General features: G+C 40.0%; 1 protein-coding gene across 1 annotated transcript in view; it reads left to right on the forward strand.

Annotated features, from left to right (window-relative positions):
- Positions 1 to 1241: 1241 nt before the first annotated feature.
- pafah1b1a (platelet-activating factor acetylhydrolase 1b, regulatory subunit 1a) overlaps positions 1242 to 13379 on the forward strand; it is a 97101-nt gene continuing 84963 nt past the window's right edge. The window contains exon 1 of the mRNA XM_078224757.1: positions 1242 to 1585. The gene's annotated coding sequence lies outside the window, so the exon portion shown is untranslated. The remainder of the gene's footprint in view (positions 1586 to 13379) is intronic.

Genomic DNA, 13379 nt, shown 5'->3' on the forward strand with positions numbered 1-13379 from the left:
AATATGTAGACAGGTTGAAATTATATAGGGCCTTGGTAAGACTGCAGCTGGAGTACTGTGTACAGTTTTGATCTCCTAACTGAAGAAAGGACTTAGAAGGAGTAGAATGGTGATTCACTAGATTGATCCAGGAATGAAGGGATTGTCCTATGAGGAGAGACTGAATGGAAAGGTCTGGCTTCCCTAGAATTGAGTAGAACAAAAAGTGTTCTCATTGACGCTGGAACGATATATTTCCCCTCGTTGGGAAGTCAAGAACTCAGGGTCACAGTATAAAAAAGGGGCCATTTAGGACAAAGGTGAGGATTTTTTTTCATTCAAAATGTTGTGAATCTTTGGCAGTGTCTACCCCAGAGAGGTGTGGATACAGAGTTGTTGAGTGCTTAGCACAGTGACTGATAGATTTTGGGATATGGAGGAATTAAGGGATATGGAGGAATTAAGGGATAATGAGGCTTGTGCAGGGAATTGGCACTGAGGTGGAAGTTCAGCAACAAAAACAGAAAATGCTGGAAAATCTCAGCAGGTCTGACAGCATCTGTGGGGAGAGAATAGAGTAAGAGTTTTAACAACACCAGGTTAAAGTCCAACAGGTTTATTTGGTAGCAAATGCCATTAGCTTTCGGAGCGCTGCTCCTTCGTCAGATGGAGTGGAGAGAATAGAGCCAATGTTTCGAGTCAGGATGACCCTTCGTCAGAGCTTTTTCTCTTTTTGTTTCAGAAATTCCAGAATTCGCAGTATTGTGCCTTTATCTAGAAATTCAGCCTTTGATTTTCTTGAATGGCTCGAGGGGCTGAATGGCCTATTCCTGCCCTCATCAATTTAAAAAAATCTTTCGAAATGTTGGTCCACTCATATACCAAGTAAAAGTAAACTCTAAAACGAATGGAAAATAATATATTTAATACGATCCGGAAAAGTATTTTTCTGAGTCGGACTACTCACACCATTCAAATGGGCTGAAGCTCGCGCGCGCTCTAACGGCTGTCAAATTCGGCACCGCCCTACTGCGCAGGCTTGCTCGAGGATGGGTGGGCGCCAGTCTCGACAGAAGGCGCATGCGCTACAACAGACGGGTGACGTCACGTCGGTTGAGTCTGGAGTCCGGTTTGCTCACTCACTCCCTCCCTCGCCGCACGCAGGCGCGGCGCGGCGAGGGAGTGGGCGAATCCCGGGCGCCTGCTTGAGGTGGCGGAAGGGGGCGGCGGCGGGTAGTGCGCAGGCGCGGAAGGAGGCGGGTAGTGCGCAGGCGCGGGAGGCGGCGGCTGTAAACTGTAGCAGCAGAGGCGACGACGAGCGTTGCCCGGTCAGGAAGGAGGGCGCGACAGAGAGAGAGAGAGAGAGAAACGGACGGATTGATGTGCGCAGCTCAGTCTGCGCAGACTCCACACGGCAGCGTAGAGCGAGAGACGGACCCGGGCGAGAGAGAAAAAAAACAGTTTGAGCGAAGAAGGTTGGGAGAGTGGGGGGGGGGAAGGCTGCAATTCTGTTTGACAGCCCGTGAAGAGGAAAAAAAAAACCCCTCCGGATTCTCGTCTGAATGGTCGCCATTAGCCCACCGTGTCGAAGGCGACTCTCTTCAGGGTGAGTTGGCGTCGGTTTGTAATGGCTAAGAGGCTGGGCGCTCGAGGGGGTTGGCGGGGAGAGAGAAGAGAAGCCGGGGCTTCCTTTCAGATTATGTGGCCGCTGCCTTGCTGTGTGGTAATAAAATGGCGCCCGGCCGTTGGTAAAACATTAAAACGGGGGACCTTCAAATGATCCGACTCTCTGCCGCTGCCTTTTTTTTCCCTCCCTCTGCGACCTTTTGGGGTGTATTTCAAACGCAGTTCCTCAAAACATCATAAAGTCGCCGACGTGGCCTCTTAAAAGAAACGGACATCCATTTTTTTTCTCTCTCTTTTGTATTTGGTTGGGAGTTTGACCCAATTCCTTTCTATGTCGAAAAATTGCAGGTTGGTATTTTTTCTCTCTCTCTCTTCCTCTTGCTGCTGTGTGGCCGACGCCCGGGGTCCAGACACATTAGATCTCAATCCGTTCGTTTTCATTTAGAAAAAATGATCTTTAAAAGTGTGCGCAATCGAATGGATGGGCATACTTGCAGGTTATGAACAGTACTGATGAGTTTGGGTGGAGTGAGAAGAAACAAGATTTTTTTTACCGCAGGGTGGATCTTGACTTGTGAGACGCCCAAACGGTGTTATCCAATTATTACGTGCGTGTAAATATCTATGTGTGAGATATATAAAATTGCTGAACGCTTCATTTTGTTTTATGATCTTGAATGCCTGATGCAATATCTCATCTTTTTTTTCAGCGTTTTAGTTGTCATATTTTCATGGTCGGTGCAGTGCCATGAACCACATGCATCCTGCTTTCTGGTGATGCAGGATTAACATTACGACATTTTTTAAAAACCAGCTGCTTTTTTCATTTGCCAGCTCTACTGGTTCTGCAGAATACTCATGAACTCTTGACTGTTTATCAGTGCTTTTATGATGTGCAGAATTTTAAGCTGGAACTGATTTTACATTTTCTGGCAGCAACAAAAAAAAATGGGATGTCAATTTTCCATTCAATATTTCATAATATCAACACTAGTGTATTTTTTGGATGCAAATAATAGTTAACCAGGACAAATAAGAGCATCATTTCACGTTTGAACAAGTATTATGGTCGCATTTACATCATGATCAGCTTGGTGAGAAAGTAGGCTGTTTCAATTGTTAAAACAGGTTTCAAAGAGTTCCATACCTCAGGCCAATGACCAATTTGACATTTTCGTAACTTGACTATGGAGAAAGCCCACACGTGATCATATCTAACTAAAATATATGTAAATTGAGAAAATAATTTAAGATGTAAACTATTGTGTGATTGCAGTCGAAGGAAGACTAATAATTCATTATTAAACTTGTGCATTTTGGGGGGGAAAATTGGATGACAAATTATTATTTTCTATTCAAAATAATTGTAAACAGGAATGCTCATTATATCACATCAGTTAGTGAATAAGTGGTTCTTTGAAATAGCAGAAAAAACATGGTAGATCTGTTAGTATCTAAAAAGGAGAGAAATTAATGTTAGCTGGCCACCCTTTATCAAAAGCTATTATACTAAACCTATATACTCTTTATTGAGATACTGGCAAAATGCTATGTATTTTCAACATTTTCAGTTTTTGAAAATATTTTTGTCTCAAGTGTGTTTTTGCTAAGTTTTCACAAGATCTGATCAGAAAGTCCATACATGTAAAATTTAGAAAAAATGATACCCAAATCTTAACATGAAAGTCAAAAGTAAGCTCAAATAATTTTAGTAGTTCAGGTAACCATTCACAACAAAAAAACAAAATATTGTGCATCCTGGAAATTTGAAATAAAGACAGAAATAGTTGGCAGGATCTGTGTAGAGGGAAGCAAAGTTAATGCTTCAGGTCTGTGACCTCATCAGAACTTTCTGATGAAAGGTCACACACAAATCTGAAGTATTATCTCTCTCGATGCTGCGAAGCTGAATATTCCCAGCATTTTCTGTTTTTATTCCATACATCCTGTCATGTCTATAATTTTCTATTAAATCTGCCTTAATTTTGTTTGGTACACAATTTTGCTGTCAAACTGTTGAATTCAAAGATTTGCCATATTTTCTATTTGAATCTTTTGTTTATTGAACAGACCAACGTCGTCACATGAAAAATTTATTGGTCCAGTATAATGAAATAGAAGAATAGTCCAAAGGTGTGCAGGCTAGGTGGATTGACCATGGTAAATTGCCCCGTAGTGTCAGGGGGATTAGCAGGGTAAATACATGGGGTTATGGAATAGGACCTGGGTGGGATTGTTGTCAGTGCAAGCTTAATGAGCCAAATAGCCTTCTGCACTGTAGGGATTCTATGAATAGTGAGCAGAAGGCAAGATTGGTCCTTTAGAAGATGAGATGGGGATAGCGGGAAATGAGGAAATGGCAGTCTTCACAGTGGAAGACACGAATAACATACCAAAAATTGATGACAAGAAGGCGATGGCAGGTGAGGACCTAGAAGTGATCATTATCACTAAAGAAGTTGTGTTAGGCAAGCTAATGGAACTAAATGCATCCCAGGGCATTTAAAGAGATGGCCGGGGCAATAGCTAATGCACTTGTGGTTTTTTTTACCAAAATTCGCTGGCCTCTGGGGTGGTTCCAGCAGATTGGAAAACAGCAAACGTGACAAGATTATTTTAAAAAGGCGGTGTCAGTTGAGTCACGTCAGTTGAGGCGTGTAACTATAGGCCGGTTAGCTTAACCTCTGTAATAGGGAAAGTGCTTGAACCTATCATTAAGGAAGAAATAGCAAGACATCTGGATAGAAATTGTCCCATTGGGAAGACACGGCATGGGTTCATGAAAGGCAAGTCATGTTTAACTAATTTGCTAGAATTGTTTGAGGACGTTACAAGTGCGATGAACAATGGGGAACCTGTGGATGTGGTGTAACTGGATTTCCAGAAGGCATTTGATAAGGTGCCACACCAAAGGCTGCTGCATAAGATAAAGGTGCACAGTGTTACGGGTAATGTACGGGCATGGATTGAGGATTAGTTAACAAAGCAAAGAGTAGGGGTAAATGGGTGTTTTTCTGGTTGGCGATTAGTGTTGTACCTCAGGAATCAGTGTTGGGACTGCAATTGTTTACAATTTACATAAATTACTTGGAGTTGGGGACCAAGCGTGTGTCAAAATTCACAGATGACACGAAGATGAATGGTAGAGCAAAGTGTGTAAAGGACACTAAACGTCTGCAAAGGGATATAGATAACTGAGTGGGCAAGAGTCTAGCAGATGGAGTGCAGTGTTGGTAAATGTGAGGTCATCCATTTTGGTAAGAATAACAGCAGAATGGACTATTATTTAAATGTTAAATTGCAGCATGCTGCTGTGCAAAGGGACCTAGGTGTCCTTGTGCATGAATTGCAAAAAGTTGGGTTTGTGGGTGCAGCAGGTAATTAAGAAGGCAAATGGAATTTTGTCCTTTATCGCGAGAGGGATGTAGTTTAAAAACAGCAAGGTTATGTTGTAGCTGTATAAGGTGCTGGTGAGGCCACACCTGGAGTACTGTGTACAGTTTTGGTCTCCTTACTTGAAACAGGATATACTGGCACTGGAGGGGGGTGCAGAGGAGATTCACTAGGTTGATTCCGGAGTTGAGAGGGTTGGCTGATGAGGAGAGACGCAGTAAACTGGAACTATACACATTTGAATTCAGAAGAATGGGGGGGATTTATAGAAACATAAAATTATGAAGGAAATAGATGAGATAGAAGCAGGGAGGTTGTTTCCACTGGCAGGTGAAACTAGAACTGGGGGCATTGCCTCAAAATAAGGGGAAGCAGATTTAGGACTGAGTTGAGGAGAAACCTCTTCACCCAAAGGGTTGTGAATCTGCCCAGCCCAGTGAAACAGTTGAGGCTACCTCGTTAAATGTTTTTTGAGGCAAAGATAGATTTTTGAATAGTAAAGGAATTAAGGGTGGTAGTGAGCTGGCGGGTAAGTGGAGCTGAGTCCACAAAAAGATCAGCCATTGTCTTGAATGGCGGAACAGAATCGAGTGGCCAGATGGCCTACTCCTCCTAAATCCTGTGTTCTGATTGCTGTCTGCCTTGTTTGTTCTGGACACAGGGCTGCATGGTGGCACAGTGGTTAGCACTGCTACCTCATAGCATCAGAGACCTGGGTTCAATTCCCGGCTTGGGTCACTGCAAAGTTTGCGTGCTCTCCCCATGTCTGCGTCGGTTTCCTCCCACAGTCCGAACGACGTGCTGGCTAAGTGCATTGGCCATGCTAAATTCTCCCTCAGTGCGCCCAAACAGGTGCTGGAGTGTGGTGACTAAGGGATTTTCACAGTAACTTCATTGCAGTGTTAATGTAAGCCTACTTGTGACAAATAAATGATGAACTGCAAAAATCTCTGAAGAATGCAAAATACACTTTTAAATTTGAATTTTCCGTTACAATGATTCTGCAGTCTTTTGGCATTGAAGTTTCAAATGGCCCACTGAGCTAATAGACCTAATTTTAGCTTGGAGAGCCTGACCAGTGTCTTTCTGAAAGCCTGCCAATTGATTAGTACTGTCAACATTTAAAAAGAAGTTTTTTCCACGTTTTCATTTTTAATATTTAGTCAAAACAAAATTACAGTACATCAGGAAATATTTTTATGCTTCATTTTTGTTGCAAAATACAAATAACTTTATGCATTTGTCAGTTCCTACTGTACTAGATTTCAAGTTTAACTATATCAGTTAATAGAAATTAATTGTAAATACTGATGTGCTAGGCATATAGTGAGCCATTTGGTATGACTTTGTACCTTATTTAATAGCAACATATTGTTCTCTAACTGTTGCTATTTTAAAACATTTCGCATTTTTTATTCTTTCGTGGGACATGGGCATTGCTGGCGAGGCTTGCATTTGTTGTCCAGCGTGAATTGTCTTTGAACTGAGTGACTTTCCAGGCCATTTCTGTGGAGTCACTTGCATTTCTGTGGATCTGGAGTCACATGTAGGCCAGACCAGGTATGGATGACAGATTTCCTTTCCTAAAGGCTATTAGTGAATCAGATAGGTTTTTAAGGCAACTAATAGTTCCATGGTCACCATTACTGAGATTAGCTTTCAATTCCTGATTTTATTTGAATTTAAATTCCAGCCGCTATGGTGGGAGTTGAACTTTGTCCCCAGAACATTAACTTTTGGATCACTAGTTCAGTGAAACTACCACTATGATGCTATCTTCCTTAAGTTTATAAAGAAATCTGGTGTATAAGGAGCATTTTTACACTTGAACAACTTCATCTATCTTGTGTTTTTCATATTTCTTCAGTTACCACTAGCAATTTGCAATTTTTTTCTTCAAAATGAAATACTTTATTTTATTGATTGTTTCAAAATGGATGCAACACAGGATAAAAGGAGGGGACTGGTATTTGGCCAAATTGGTCAATTTTCCAAGTCTCAATCCATGGCATGTAACTAGCCTCTGTACAGCATTGGAAATCTTTCTGTTGTGTTTGAGCACGAGAAAAGCAGTTAAAGCATTTGCACTTTAGTTCTCTGTTCATCAGAACAGTGTTTATGTAATTGCCAGATTGTGCTTTTTGTTAGTAAAGGTATCAAGGGATATGGAACAAAGCTGAGTAATTGGAGCTGAGATACAGATCAAGCTTAAACTAATTGAATGAATGACAACTGCTTAAGGGGCTGAATGGCCTGCTACAATTCCTAGGTTTTCTAACAATGCATCCATCTGTGAATGGATAGTCAAGTTTGCAGAAAAGGGTCATTGATAGACACTCTGTTAATGTACAAATTATGAATGTTAGTAAAATGATAAAATCCCTTGAATACACTGGCACATTTACTAAACATATGAGGCTTACTAAGCATTTCCAGGGACAGATCAGGATTTGAAATTAACACCCATATGTTATCCAGTCAAGATTGCAGTATTTTTAAACTGTGAAAGGGAGCATGATTGATTTGACAGATTGGTAAATGTATTCCATTGTCTCACGTGTCATCCATGACACTTCCATCTTCATAAAGATTGTGCACTGTTTCATTAGTCATATTTGTCTGTACAATACATTGAATTTCTCCCCATCTATGTAACCCACTCCAGCCCTACAATTGTCTGAGATATTGGTACTTTCCCAGTTCTGATCTTTGCACATCTGATTCCCATATCCCCACGATTGGCAGCCAGGTGTTCAGCTGCCTTGGGCATAGAGTCTTGGTTTCATTCCCTGTCCCCCTACATCTTTAAGTTGCTCTTTTTAAAAAAAAATCTGTCTTGTTCTTCCCTTGGCTCAGTGTCATTTTTTTTATTGCCTTGTGACCTACAGTGTTGAAGGTAATATACAAATTGTTCATCGTTAACCAGTGCATTTTCTTAGTCCACACCAGATTGTTGTCAGCCACTTGTCCTGTTTAGATTTTATGCCTCAATGGTAAATCTTACCAGTTATATTTGTTAGATTCACAGTGTCCACTGTCTGAATCCAGAATTGGACTTGAGAACCTGCCTGGGGTATTCTGTTAAACTTTCCCTGCTGCTTCAACCTTTCATGGAACAATTGTTACATAGGTTTTCTTTGAAATAATATGCCTTTTCTCTCTTCTTGCGGAAGTCAAAATATTAGGCGATCAATGACTAGTGGTGTGCCTCAGGGATCAGTGTTGGGACTGCAATTGTTTACAATTTACATAGATGATTTGGAGTTGGGGCCCAAGTGTAGAGTGTCAAAATTCGCAGATGACACTAAGGTGGGTGGAAGAGCAAAGTGTGCAGAGGACACAAAGTCTGCAAAGGGATATAGATAGTTGAAGTAAGTGGGTGAGGGTCTGGCAGATGGAGTACAATGTTGGTAAATGTGTGGTCATCCATTTTGGTAGGAATAATAACAAAATGGACTATTATTTAAATGGTAAAAAATTGCAGCTTGCTGACATGCAGAGGGACCTGGGTGTCCTTGTCCAGGAATCTCAGAAGGAGTTGGTTTGCAGGTGCAGCACATAATTAAGAAGGCACATGGAATTTTGTCCTTCATTGCTAGAGGAATGGAGTTTAAAAACAGTGAGGTTATGTTGCAGCTGTATAAGGTACTGGTGAGGCCACACCTGGAGTACTGTGTACAGTTTTGACTCCTTACTTGAGAAAGGATATACTGGCACTGGAGGGGGCGCAGAGGAGATTCACTAGGTTGATTCCGGAGTTGAGAGTGTTGGCTTATGAGGAGAGACTGCGTAGACTGGGGCTATACTCATTGGAATTCAGAAGAATGAGGGGAGATCTTATAGAAACACATAAGATTATGAAGGGAATAGATACGATAGAAGCAGGGAAGTTGTTTCTACTGGCGGGTGAAACGATGGGGGCATAGTCTCAAAATAAGGGGGAGCAGATTTAGGACTGAGTTGAGGAGGAACTTCTTCACACAAAGGGTTGCGAATTTGTGGAATTCCCTGCCCAGTGAAGCAGTTGAGGCTACCTCATTGAATATTTTTAAGGCAAGGATAGATAAATTTTTAAACAGTAAAGGAATTAAGGGTTATGGTGAGCGGGCGGGTAAGTGGAGCTGAGTCCACAAAAAGATCAGCCATGATATTGAATGGCGGAGCAGGCTCGAGGGGCCAGATGGCCTATTCCTGTTCCTAGTTCTTATGTTCTTATTTTCAGCATTATTTGGAGATAATATGGCTTTAACCGGTGTCCTTACCCTTTCTATTTTCTCCCCTTGCCCCATGAGATTCACAAATACTGCCATGCAAAACATTGGCACAAAGTTGGACTTGGCAGTTCTGTGTGAATGACTATTTACGTAACTTCTGGGTATTCGCTGTTCAATTTGCTATAAGGTGTGTGTCAATATGGCATTCATTATGGGGCACGTTTTGCTTCCCTGTTTCTTGATTTAGGAGTGAAAAGTTGGTAATAGTCCCTGTTCAAGGTGGCAAGCTCATGATGTAATGATTATGGCTTTTAGTGAATCATAATGCAACTGATTTTCAAACAAATGTGCAAAATAGTAGGCGGGGATCCATCATGTCACTCCGCACAGAATCTTGAATTGATTTGGTTTGTTGTTGATGCTGATTTTACAGCTTTCTGCTGCTTAGTGCTCACTTATTGCTGGAGTTTCACGTAGTATAGTAGTTCAGAATTCTAGAAATATTTTGCAATGTTCCATGAGCAGAGCAAGTTGTGTTACATGAAATTAAAAGTGCTACCAAGTCTTTCCAATGAATATTGAATACAGCGTTAAATTTCAAAATTTGCCAATGATACCATGATACCAAACTAGAGTTACACCAATAGGCTGCAGCAGGACATAAAAGCGCTATCTAAATGGTCAGATAAATGAGAGATGGAATTTAACACACACGTTGGCAGAAGATATAGGAAAAGGCAGGGTGGCAGGACATTTTGGAGAATTGTTAGCAAGAAATATGGGATCTTGGGCTTGAGGTATTGTGCAAAAAAGGCAGGGAAGTTGAACCCTTACAAAGCTCTGTTTGGGCCACAACTTGAGTATTGTATCCAGTTCTGATCACCCCGCTTTAGGAAGGATGAGGTTGATATGAGAGATTTTTGAAACCGCTATCTATTAATTTCAGTGTGTTGAAAATTGGAGAAAGGTTGCAAAAGCAATAAGACTTCTGGGAAGAAAAGTCAATTTTTGATGTATGGATAAGCTTGTAGTCTGTCAGGACATCAGTAATTAATCTATCTTACATAAGGGATTGAACATCCATTGTTTACTTGAATAGCCCAGAAATCAAGTTTTTAAACTGTCAACTAATAGAGATCGATCTTGCAGGTTTGTTTTCTTTTTGTATCCTTTGAAAGATATAATTTGAATGACATGTTAAAGTGAATATTAAAAAAATCCTGTGAAAAGTAAATAAGAGTTGTGATCATCTGTCAGTTTTTGTTTTTAAAATAATATGGATTGAGTTAGTGGAGATGTGTTTGATGGTGAGCCCAACCGTGTGCAAGAACCAATTTAAACTGCCAGGAAGGGAGAATTTAGAACCATGGCAATGACAGTCATTTTGTAACTGATTTGGTGGTATTTTGTATAAAAGCCAATAATTTTCATGTGCATCATCTCTTGAAGATAATGATGTGCAATGGTGTATAGCTGCAATGGGGTATATCACCTAAGTGGTTCTTCCTGGTTGAACCTAGACCAAGATGCTGAATGTCAATTAGTGCTCAATCGTGGAAGCTTTGAGATGAGCTTGATGCTACCTCCATCTGATACTTTTAAACATGCAGAGCAATAGTCACTAAATAGTAATGAGCATTACATGAAACAACTTGAAACTTGCCTGTCAGCAAGTGAATTCTTTGCTTTTAAAGTTGGGTGGGTACAAATTAAAACTTTCAAAGGAACATTTGGTGCTATGGCTCTAATTACATTGGCATAAATTTGGCAATGGAGTTTTTAGTGCATTGGTTAATGTTAAAATATTCTGATCTTTGGCAGTTATTGAGAGGCATGCTTGCTTCTGCAGGCATAGTACACGAGTAGTTTTTCCCTCCTTTGGATACCTATGGCAACAGAAACTGCTACAGGATATTTGTAGATAGGTTGAGTACTTGGTCTGTATTTCAGAAATATGATTTTCTAATTGCTTATCTCTGTAGATCATTCTCCATGAAGAGTTGTGGCTGGTACATGAGACATAAGCAGGCGCTGTTTGAGTTGCCAACAGTGCTCAATTTGATTAAGGGTGGGGATGGAATAGATTCCACTGTTGGAGCTGCAACAGGCTGAATAACCTACCTCAAATGAAAACAGTATTGCAGTAGTAATCACCTTGAGAGTCTAAGTAGAGGCTATTTGTAAGAAGTGAATTTTATTGCATGTTAATATGCCAGTATTTTACAAATCATTCTTTGAAAATTGTGTTTTATATCTCTGCTTATAAAATGACTTTTATTAATTGTAAGTACTCTTAATTATACCTCTCAATTGGTTATACCATCCCAAGTGATTTGGATAATTTACATAAAAGTAAAATACTGCACTTGCTGGAAATCTGAAATTGAAGCAAAAATGCTTGAAAATCCGGCTTGGCATTTGTGGAGAGAGAAACAGAGTTAATGTTTTGAAGAATCGTATTCAACTCAATGTTATCTCTAACTTAGATATTTATTTCACTTAGAAACTGTTAAATCTAAAAAGATGACTAAGATAGTTGCTGTAAAATTTGAAAGAATGGCTCATTTCCAAGTAGTTTGGTGAAACTGATCAAAATTAATGGATTTCCTGAATAACTATTTCCATGAGACCTGCAGGAATTATACCTAAAAACATGGAGTTATGTGTAATGACTGGCAAAATCATGATTTTGCCAATTTTACAAGGGTGAAATGTTTCATTTTCTGCTTAATAACACTAAGCAAATTGGCAATTTGCTAGAGTATTGTACAACAGTTGATTTTGTTCAGAAGGTGGTTTGCACGTGATATTTTTGTTTTGTCATCCTGTCTCTTTTAAATGTGATGTTCTATGTGTACCAGATATATAGGATCCTCTCTAAATAGTCATTCTTTGTGAACAAAGACGATGAATGTCAATCGTTGGGCCAAATCAAATGCAGTACTGAACCTGATATTGTGCGAGCTTTTCAGCAGGAATTGAGTAATAACTGGGACTGAGCCATTGGCCCCTCAAGGGCAGTGACACACCAATTATAGTGCCCCACTTAATAACAACTTCAACCAATGCAATTTGAAAGTCTGTATAAGGAGATCTTATTAGTTTTTAAACTCCCAACTAAAAATTTAACTTCAGCACAAATGCAAATATATAAAAACTTCCTTAAATCTGTCATTGGTGGAAAACAACTGGGGGTATTTTTAAGTGTCCAGAAAATAGTGCTGTGCTTTGCAGAGATGTGATGACTTCTCCATTAACACACTGCCATTTTATGTTACTTAAAATTTCTCTTCAGACACTGACCTTTTTCACACTTGCTGGGAATATATACCTCAAAAGCACACTGTAAATTGGATTTTGTACAGTGAAATGTGAGTTTGATTAGCCGTTCCTGTGACTACAAAACATTGCTGTCTCTCTGCTTCTTGTGTTGTAAATAATGGGTTCAACTTGTATTTTTGTGCTTTGAAGCTAAAAAAAATCAGTTGTAACTTTTCAGAAGGTAAGGCTTGAAGGAATTTTATCCTTGATTCCTTAAAGTTTCTTGTATACAACTTATCCCAGCCCGTGGGATTTATTTGCCTGAGGTTTTTCACAGCTGTTTGGCAATCGGCTAGTAGTGATGAGAGTTGTCGTAACTTTGGCTCTGCAATACCTGCTAATTCCCTATCTGTATCATCTAAGTTAGTTATCTGCTGTCTCATTAAATACTGAAGAAAAAAATCTTATTTTGCACCCTGGAGAGTCAACTTTCACACACCTAATCCTAGTACCAGTGGCCCCACTCTATCCATCACTTTCCTTCTAATGCAACTTAACGATCTTGCCATCTTTCACTGCATTCCATATTCGATTCAGAAAATCATCTTTGCTATTTTAATGCCTTATTTTCACTCCTGGCATGCTTTTTGATATTGAAACCGCCTTAGTTGTGGAACGTCTAGAACTAGGGAACACAACCGTAAAAACGTAGGGGTCTCCCATTTAAGATTGAGATAAGAATTTTTTTCCTAAGGGTCGTTACTCTGTGGATTTCTCTTTCACATAGGTTAGTTCATCGGATATACTCGGGGCTGAGTTAGATAGATTTTTGATTGACAACGGTGTCAGGGAACTGTCTCAAAAATGGAGTTGAGGTCACAATTAGCTAAGCCATGATCTTATCAA

The sequence above is a fragment of the Mustelus asterias genome, chromosome 12, assembly GCF_964213995.1.
Source record: "Mustelus asterias chromosome 12, sMusAst1.hap1.1, whole genome shotgun sequence".
NCBI classification, from domain to species: Eukaryota; Metazoa; Chordata; class Chondrichthyes; order Carcharhiniformes; family Triakidae; genus Mustelus; species Mustelus asterias.